Source organism: Cynara cardunculus, assembly GCF_001531365.2.
Source record: "Cynara cardunculus var. scolymus isolate 2C chromosome LG 2, CcrdV1, whole genome shotgun sequence".
In the NCBI taxonomy this organism is placed as follows: domain Eukaryota; kingdom Viridiplantae; phylum Streptophyta; class Magnoliopsida; order Asterales; family Asteraceae; genus Cynara; species Cynara cardunculus.
Window position 1 is genome coordinate 46,740,454 of NC_037529.1, and position 10,103 is coordinate 46,750,556.

The following is a 10,103-nucleotide window of genomic DNA, read 5'->3' on the forward strand; positions in this document are numbered from 1 at the left end:
GCAGGACAGCGTGCTCTGAAAGATAAAGGCAAGGGAAAAGTCTAATTGTTGATATTAGCTTGTTATGCATATGTATTAAAGATACATTTTGATAGTTCATGTTTTGTAATAATACTATTTTTAGTATTATAAGAATGATGATGTGAATTATATGTATTTGGAATATGAGGGTTGTTACACAAAGTAAGTATGTTAGGGACATATTGAAGAACTTTGATCTATCCAACAACTCATCTATGAATAATCCAATGGATCCTCCTCTCTCTCTGAACAACGATCCAAATCAAAAGCCTGTAAACATTACTGTTTATAGAGGAATGATCGGCACCCTGCTATATCTCACAACAAGTCATCCGGATATTATGTACTCTACTTGCTTGTGTGCATGATATCAATATGAAACTAAGGAGTCCCATCTAATTACTGTAAAAAACGCATATTCAGATATCTAAAGGGAACTTTTAATTTGGGTCTTTGGTATCCCAAGGACTTAGGTTTTGACCTAATTGGTTATTCAGATAGTGATTTTGCAGGTTGCAAAATTGATAGGAAAAGCACCACTGGAGGCTATCAGCTTCTAGGTGGAAAGTTGGTGAGCTGGAAGAGTAAAAAACAAAACTCAGTGACTATGATATATAACTCTTAAATATCTCTATCTATTGTGATAGCACTAGTGCTATTGCTATTGCAATTGCAAACAATTCTATTCTTCACTCCAAGACCAAACATATTGAGATCATATATCATTTTATCAGAGATCATGTTATGAATGGTAATATTGAACTTCACTTCATACCAACTGAGTGACAACTCGTTGACCTTTTCACAAAGCCTCTTGATGAGACAAGATTTAACATCTTGATCTGCAAACTTGGAATACTTAACGCTGAGGATTAAATCTTCTAGCTCTAAGCATTACTTAGTGATATATAAGTGAAATAATTTAGTGTTCTCACTCCATCACTGAACTTTTGAGTAAATGTATCTTTTCTCTCTCTCTAAGGTATGTATAGTTATCTTCTTTTCAAAACTTAAAACTATCAGTGAGTCTTTCCATATTCAGTGATGTTTGAAAAGAAACATTTCAGTGTGCCTTTCTATCAATGAACATTTTAAGTAAGTATATCTCTAAAGTATATTTACTTGTCATTTCTTAAAACAAAACCATCACTGAATCTTTTCTTACTCAGTATTCAAAACGTTTTAAAAGTAAAATTCTTCAGTGATTGTCTCTATCACCGAATTTTTTAAACTTGTACCTTTTCTCAAGACATTTCTTAAAACTGACGTTGAATATTCTATATTCAGTAATCCCATTTGTTTTAAAAGCCTTAAACTTTATCACTACCTTCTTTCCTTATCATGTGATTTGTTTAAGAGAAAATAGATAGTGAACAATCATATTCTATATGACGTCATTGTCCTTTTTTTCAAAATGGTTTTTGAGATGCGCACGTCCCTCTTACACATGCGACCCTTTGGAATTCCATCTAATAAAGGATAAGGACATGCAAACCTTTCATCAATACACATCTTTTCAAGAGTTGGTTTCCCTATCTTCTCTTTTTCCTCTCTTCTCCTACCTATAAATACATGAGATACTTCACCTATTTTTTTTATTCCTTCAAAACTTCTCGTCGAACTTTTGCTCTCGAGATTTTCTCAAGGCAAGATTTAAGAGCATTCAAACAACCTTCAACCTCTTTTTACGTTTTCAAGAATCTAAGGTTGATAATCTTTCATTTTATATTGAAGTGTTCTTCTCTTTCTATGAAACTCTTACTGGAAATTTTAGAACTTCTTCTCTTAAATAACTAACAAATAGATTAATGATTCATTCTATTACTTGATCATAATCTAAGTTTCAAAGCACTTATTCATCTTGAAAACCCTAAATCTTATTGTGGATTTTTCAAACGAAGTTTTCTCTTTCAGAACTTAAAAGTTTCACATTCTAACAACCTTGTCCTATCTTCTGTTTTATCTTATTTTTAAATAGAAATGGCAGCCAGGAATATGACCTTCTCCATCAATGAAGTGTCCTTTAAGCCAAACAACCATGTTGGGCTTGTGGACATACTCATCAACAAACCCCATTTCGAGGATGTTGCTAACTTCCTCAAGAACTCTTCTATTGCCTATGCACTGACCTATGAACCTGTCATGGTCAAAGAAAACTCCATCAACAGTTTGGTTCACTACTGAAGTGGGCAAGAAACTGGCAAGACTAGAAACCAAGTGGAGAAAATCTCTTTCACCTTCAATAGAATGACTGTCAGTTTTGACATTGCCACTTTAAGGACCTCCCTTCAACTGCCCAAGGGTCCATACTCCAGTGAATCCTCCAATGAAGATAACATCTCCTATCCTGATGATATTGGCTACAACTGACCAACCAATAAGGACTCCAGCGAACCCCTCAAGTCGTTGTCAAAGATTTAGAAGAACCGCATGTCTGTGGTATGGAAATACTTGTTTTACCATTTCATTCAACGTATGGGAGGCAAGACTGGTGGCCAAGACCAAGCCTCAAGGGTGGCTCTTAACATTGGCGTCTCTGTCATTCGCCAAGTGAAGATCAATTTTGCTAGCGTTATTTTTGAAGACTTGGCATTGAAGCTGAACAAGCGCCAACGAGAAAATATGGTGTCTTACACCAGGTTCCTGTACATGGTATCTTCTAAAATATTTGGCAATAAATACCCCATAGAAAGTAACATGCCTATTTGAAGGCTTGAGTCTAGAATCTTTGACCACAAGTCTAAACCTGCAGATATTGGTATGTTTGCACCAATGCTTGCCATCGCTTATGGAAAATGTATGTCCTCTACCCTTTCCTCTTCTCTCCCAAATGTGGTCAAGATTGAGGCAAACCCCCCTCAGTCTATCCCAACCACCACCACCATATCCTCTAAGAGGACCTCCTCCCAAGATAATCTTGGTCCTTCATTGAGGGCCAAGAAAGACAAACACGGGCTTACCAAGTCACTGGCCATTACCTCCCAACAGGTTTCACTCATTGAAACAAGCATTATTCTCGAGGCGCTCTCTCTTCTACCCCCATGTATCTCTTTAGTGATCTCCTTATACACTGTCGTACACGTGGCTTCTCTCCCAACTTCCTCAGTGACCCAAATCACTGAAGGTGTGAATATCAACATTTCCACTACTGAACTCCACTCCCACCTTTCTCAACCATTCTCTAATATCCTTCTCATTTGGTCTCAACACATGTTGGTGATACATCAATGAGTGTCCTCACTGGTGATGAAGCAATCACCACAGGACCTGAGGTGTTTCCTCTTGAGGTGCCTCAGTCACAAGAAGCCTATCCTCTCGAAGGCAACCTTGAAAAAACTAGCGTCAATCTTCAGATGATGTTGAAGACCCTTCATGTACTTTAACATCTTCCTACCCTTTAATTTCTTCTAACCAAGAGCTTTCTTATGCTTATTTTTCTTCTTTTTTAGGTCCTTTTGCAGCAGAACCTTCAGCCATAGAGACTGACTGTGATATGGCTGAAGATGTCAAACACCTCTTCCTGATGATAGCACGGTCTTGGACCAAATAAACAAGGTCCACTAAGACATGCCTATCAAGGAAGACCTCACCTCATGCCTCTCTGCTGTCAAAGCTGAGGTTAATGAGGTGAAGAAGTTGCTGCCTGCGGTGCTAGGTGATTTACACACTAACATAGAGGCCATTATTGCTTTAAATGGCAAGGCCGATGAAGTGAAAGTCCAGCTTGCCAGGCATGGTGAGCTGATGGAGCAGATACCGGCCCTTCTTCAACACCCAACACCGGTTCTGGAACCTTCCTTCACAAATATTGATCACCAATCTATGGACCGGGTGCTTGAGCTTAATCTTCTCTAGTCTATGGCTCTGTCCAACCTCGAGCAGCACAGATGATCTGGCTAAGCATCTTGATGATCTCACCTCTAGTCTTGTTGATGACAAAGAGGGGAAGAAAGACCTACCTCCTGCTACTCTTATAATGCGATCTGAAGCCGAAATTGAACATGCTGTTATAATGCGAACTGAAGCTGAAGATGCTCTTATAATGCGATCTGAAGCTGAAGTTGTAGTTATAATGCGATCTGAAGTTAAAGTTATAGTTGATAAACCGCATGCCATTATCTCTCACTCTGATGATTCCATTACATCTTATGATGCTGATGTTGATGCTCAAGTTGAGGATGATGATGTTGCCTTCATAGCTCGTGTTGAAGAGGATGATAACGATGACTTCACCATTCAATACCAGACCCGCCCCAACTCAAAAAATAGTCTCTCTCATGTAATATTCATCCCAGGGGGGGAAACAGAAATCTCAAGGGAACGAGCACACCTTCTCCAAGAGCAAAGATGTTGCTAAAGATGGGAACCTGGCCATTCTATGCAAGCCTATCGTCCCCTCAAAGGTTGCCAAAAGCTCCAGGTTTTTCCCCTTTGTTACTCAACCTCTCTTTTCTCTTAACACCTCCACTATTTCCTATGGTCATCCAGATGAAAGGATACCTTTTATCCCAGTATTTGGAGCTCTCTTTAACCAACAGATAACTCAGCTGAGCAGTACATCAATCAAACGAGAGTAAAAATCCCTCTTTGTACCTCTAGTTGTGGTGTGTTTGACTTCCTCACAGAAGCTGAAAGGGAAGAAGCGCTTAAGGCCAAAGAAGAACTTTGTATTCAATGTCAACAGACTGAAGACAACCTCAAGCTGGACAAGTCACTTTCTGTTAATGTTCTTCCTAAAGAATAGTCAAAGAAGATGAACCCCGTCAAGGCCCAGGCTGAGTTGTTCTTACAAGTTGAACGTGAACATCAGAGAGCACTGACGCTGATAGACCGCGACAAGATATGGACCAGGGAGCGTATGAAGAAAAGAATAAGTCCCCATCGTATCTCAAACGTCACAATCAGTAGACAGAGAAAATATGGAGGAAAGCTTCTCTCCATGGTCATAACCAGAGACAACCTTGATGCGGTCCCCGAATATCCTTCTTACCTTGGTCAATATGGCTATGATGAATGGCTGGAGATACGCAAAGCCATCCAGCGCTCGAAGTCAAGGCACAAGAAGATTATCGAAGACATCCTCAGCGATCTTATCAAGAAGATGTCCAGGTATGTTGCTATTTCTTAAGTACAGCATTGATGACATAAAGAAGAAGAAATATTTCATCAACTCAGAGGAACGAACATGAAACTAAGCTTTCTTTAGAGGAAATTCTAAAAGACTCGAAGAAGCCAAATATCCCTATGTTGAACCTCTCTCTTCCAGCGAAGGGTCCTTATATACCGAACACTGTGCCTTTTAAGCCTAAGTATGAATTTATACTCATCGACTATGATGGCAAGTGGAACTTCCAAAGAGTATTTGAGTTCCATCTCTGTCCAATAGAACACCTTGAATTTCTAATATCATGGTTGGACATTGACCTAAATGGTGATATGTTAGACTGTAAGATCAGAAAGGAATATCTACGTCGAAAGAAGCTTGGAGAAGAAGTACCTGGGTACATCGACATCATCAAATTAGATTAATTAAACTTTCTATCTTGTAAATCTTGTTTTCTTTTTCTTTACTTTCAATGTACAACTTATATGTAATAGGTCCGAGACCTACTGATGTAACACTTGTATCTTTCCAATGAATAATATGACTATTTCTTCAGTATCACTGAAAAAGATCCCTGAAAAGAGTAATTGGGACATGTATCTATGAGTTCCAATTTACTCTTACATTCACTGACAACTTTTAGTTAGTGAATAAGCTTTCAGTTTCAGTTATCATAACTTCTACTTGTTTATGTTAAACTAGTAATCATTTACAACTTAAGTAAACTAATATAAGAAAACTAAATCACTGAACAAGATCCCAAAATAGTCAAAGGGACTTGTAATCCTTACTATTGTAACTTAGAAATTTTCTTTATGTTGGTTTTTTCATCATCAAACAGGGGGAGATTGTTGATCCTCTTTCATTGATTTCATGACCATCCATTTTACCTATCGAAGTTTTGATTATTCAGTTTCATCGATCATCACTGAGTCTGTCCCGTGATCGCTGAACATGTATTGTAACTCTCTAGTGATTGTTATACTTTCAAAAGAAAAAACTCACACCAACGAACCTTCAACAATGTCGAAGACAAAAACTAAATATTAGAGACTAGCGCGATCATGATCTGAAGCGGCATGCAATGATTACAAGCTCGTCTACGTGTGTGTGAAGACTGCACAAGTTTCAGGGAATACTAAAAAGACCTCCAACATCATCCAGCATTTAGCGATCAAATGAAGCTTTCCATGCACGATTGTTTTTGTCTTCTCCTCCCATACATTAAGGACAAACCCATACCTAATCTAGAGTATAGTACAGTATGAAGCCACTCAGTTAACTCTATCATACTTACCTACTTTATGAAAAGAATACTGCTAATGAACAGCGATAGGACTGTTCACTATAGAAAAGAACAACCTTCCTCTAAAAGCTTGACATGTGTTTTGTACCACCTTCTGAATTGCATTAAATGCAATGGGTATAAATAGCTAAGTGTTCTCTACTCAGTTATCACTCTTCCTCTCTAAGAAATTTATGCAAAAAGTTACTTCTCTCACTACTCTCTCTCTCTTTAAAGAGAAAGAACGACTTTGAACAAATGATTAACACTATTCTAAGTCTTTTGTTATTACATCAAATCTTTTCTCTTTGCTAAGTGTAATAGTGTGTATCCTTAAAGTGTTTATATATGTTTCTTTACCTTATCTTTTCCGCAAACAATCTGTAAAATTTGTATTGGTCCTTATTTACCAATATAAAAGTTCTAAGAGTGAAAGTTTGTGTGTTTGTATTCATCCCCCCCTTCTACAAATTGATCCTATAACTCTTATAGATGCAGCTGGGACCAACAAGTAGTATCAGAGTAGAATTTGCTTCTTGTATTGTTTTGTTGTTTTATTGGCATGTTATTAAAATTTATTCTCTAGATAATTTATTCCTTTACTAATGGTTTTACAAAACACTATCACTCACTTTCACAACAATGGCTCTCTTGCCAAACCTCCGTATTTCATTAGAGACAACTTTAGTCTTTGGAAGAATTAGATGTCTTTATTCTTGGAAGGTGTAATTCCTGAGATTCTATACTATATAGAAAATGAACCTTATGTTTCATATGCTATATCTCCAACAGTTCCTGCAACTGCTACAACTGCTGCGATTCCTGAACGACAGATTCCAAAGCTCCCTCATCAATGGAGTGTTGAAGACAAGAAGAAGATGGCTTTAGACACTCGTACGAGGTCTATAATAGCATGTCTCTTCCTGACGAGGTATATCACTCTATGATGAAGCAAAAAAACCTTGAAATTCATGTAGGACACACTCTATGTGTTCAATATGAAGGTATTACTGAAGTACAAGAATCAGGGAAGATTAATCTAGTGAGACAATAAGAAAGTTTTCTCTATGGAAAGAATGAAGACTGTGATGCCATCTTCCAAACCCCATCCTCCTTCAGGTCCACAGATGACAAAATATCTAAAGTTGAAGAAGAAGTATAAGAAGATGAAGAGTTCTCAGCATAAAGGCAAAGGTCTTATCACTGAAGAACATGACTGGGTTAATTTTTCTGAAGAATCATCCTCTCATGAGAAAGATACGGCCTATCTATGTCTAATGGCCAAGGACGTCAAAGATGAACCACTAGAGACATCATCCTCCAGTGATCCCTCATCATTTATGTAGGTATGTTCTCTGAATGAACTCTCTTCTTCTACTTCTGATAGTCTATTTGTGCTAGATACGCTGACGGTTGGCCATTACAATGCCCTGAATGGAAAATCCAAAGCTGAAAAGCTTAATCTTGATCTTCAAGAACAATAAGATAGATGCCATTATAAGATCAAGAAACTGACAAAGATTGAAGAAAATCTTAAGGATCAGGTCATTGTAAACCAAACCATAAGCATCGAAAGTGAGCAGCCTATAGCTGACCGTGAGAAAGCTATTGCTGAACTCAAGGTTGAGAAGGCTACGATTGAAGAATGTTGTAAATCCTCCATTAAGGCCTCGGAGATCATTAACGCTCAGTATTAAGCCCCATAATTCATAAAGTGAAAAAGTAATGAAAAACAATAAGTGATGAAGAACCAGAAGACCGATGAAGACATCAAGGCAGAATTGGCCAAGTCTAGAGAACAACCAGAGGGCCGATGGACAACCAGGGATGCGATGGAAAGAGCATCTTCATCGCCCCTCTGGTCAACAACACTTAGAGAATTATTCAGCAATTCATCCAGAGGCATACGATGAATGTTTAAAGATAAGGATGATTCATCATACCATGGAAGACAGCTGGAGATGACAAGTCGACAGCTACACTTCAAGTTTATCTTAATATTAAAATTTATCAATAGTTTTGATAAACATTATTTGTTAATAGAAGATTAGCTAAAAGTCTCATTAGACAGTTATCTTCTAATTAGCTTACTAGTATAAATAGGTGATTAGACCTATTGTACTAAATGTCTCTATTACGTTTTTCTTATCAATAAAATGAAACCTTTGACTCTCAAAACTGTTCTTTATTGTTTATAATTCATTCTTGAGTGTTCATCACTTTCTCCATTAAAACACTATAATTTGGTTATTCTTAACTAGATTATTAGTGTTATTGAGAGATCTGGGATCAACAATTGGTATCAGAGCTAATTGATTGATTTTCCAATCAAAACGATCATCTAAAAATCTCTCAATTTTTTTCTCTCTTCAAATCGTAAAATTTTTCTCTTCAAAAACTCTCAAATAGCCAACTGGAATTACGCATATAGTGTTGGCTCCCTCACCAAGCCTCCAACTCTTCAACGAGAAGAATATCCACAATGGAAGATCAGAATGGTGAATTTCTTGGAAGGAATGGACAGGAACCTCCTGTGATCTGTGATGGAGGGTCCTTACATTCCACAAACTCTTGTCCCAAGAGTTCCAGGAACAAACACCACAGCTGAAATTCCTGCCTACTATATGCCCAAGGATGAGAAGAATTGGGATGAAGACGACATAGAAAGGGTAGAGACAGACAAGAAGGCCAAACGATTGATAATCATGGCCATACCCAATGAAATCTTCCAATCCCTCGATGCATGTTGAACAGCCAAGGAACTATGGGATGAACTGGCAAGCCAACTRGAAGGAGGAGCAAAAACGAAGAAAAATCGTAGAGCACAATATCTCAACGAATACACAAATTTCAAGTCCCTTCCTGATGAACCGATACAGAAGACATACGATCGTTTCAACACATTGATCAATCAATGTCGTCGAAACGATATCTCCAGAACTAAGGAAGAAAACAATGTTTTATTCCTAAAAGTCTTGGCGATGAATGGACTCAGCTGTCTATGTCCCTTCAAGCAAACCAGGACCTAGACGACTGGTCACTTCATGATCTGTATGGAACGCTTGCAGCACAAGAGAATGACATAATGAAGAAGAAGGTATCCATCGGTGGACCTCTCGCTCTTGTTGTCGATGAAAAGGAAATATCAAGGACTCCTACCAGAGAACACAAGAAGAAAGGCAAGAAAGCATTGGTGGTAGAATCAGAATCTGAAGAAGAAACTTCTGAATCAGATGATGAAATTAAAGCTTTTGCCAAATCTTTGGTCTTGATTACAAAGCAGTTCCAAAAAAAGTTCATCAAGAAAGCCTATGAACGAAAATTTTTCAAGAAGGAAAGATACCAGTCACCCTATGAAAAGAAGCCATCCAAATTTCATCAGAGAGAAGATAGAAGAGATGGAAGAGAAGAGAGGGAAGAAAGAAGAGAAGACAGAAGAGACGAGAGGAAAGAGGACAAGGATGGAAGGAAAAATGACCTCCGATGCTTCAGGTGCAGAAAACTCGATCATTTTTCCAAAGAATGCAGAGGACGATTGGTAATGGATGCTGACTATTACAAGAACAAATACAAGTATAATCCTAGAGAGCGAAGCCTGATGGCCGAAAAAGAAAATTAGGTGTCTGATTCTTCATCAGATGATGAAGACAAAGCACTCATCTATCTGATGGCCACGTCCAATGCAGAATCCGC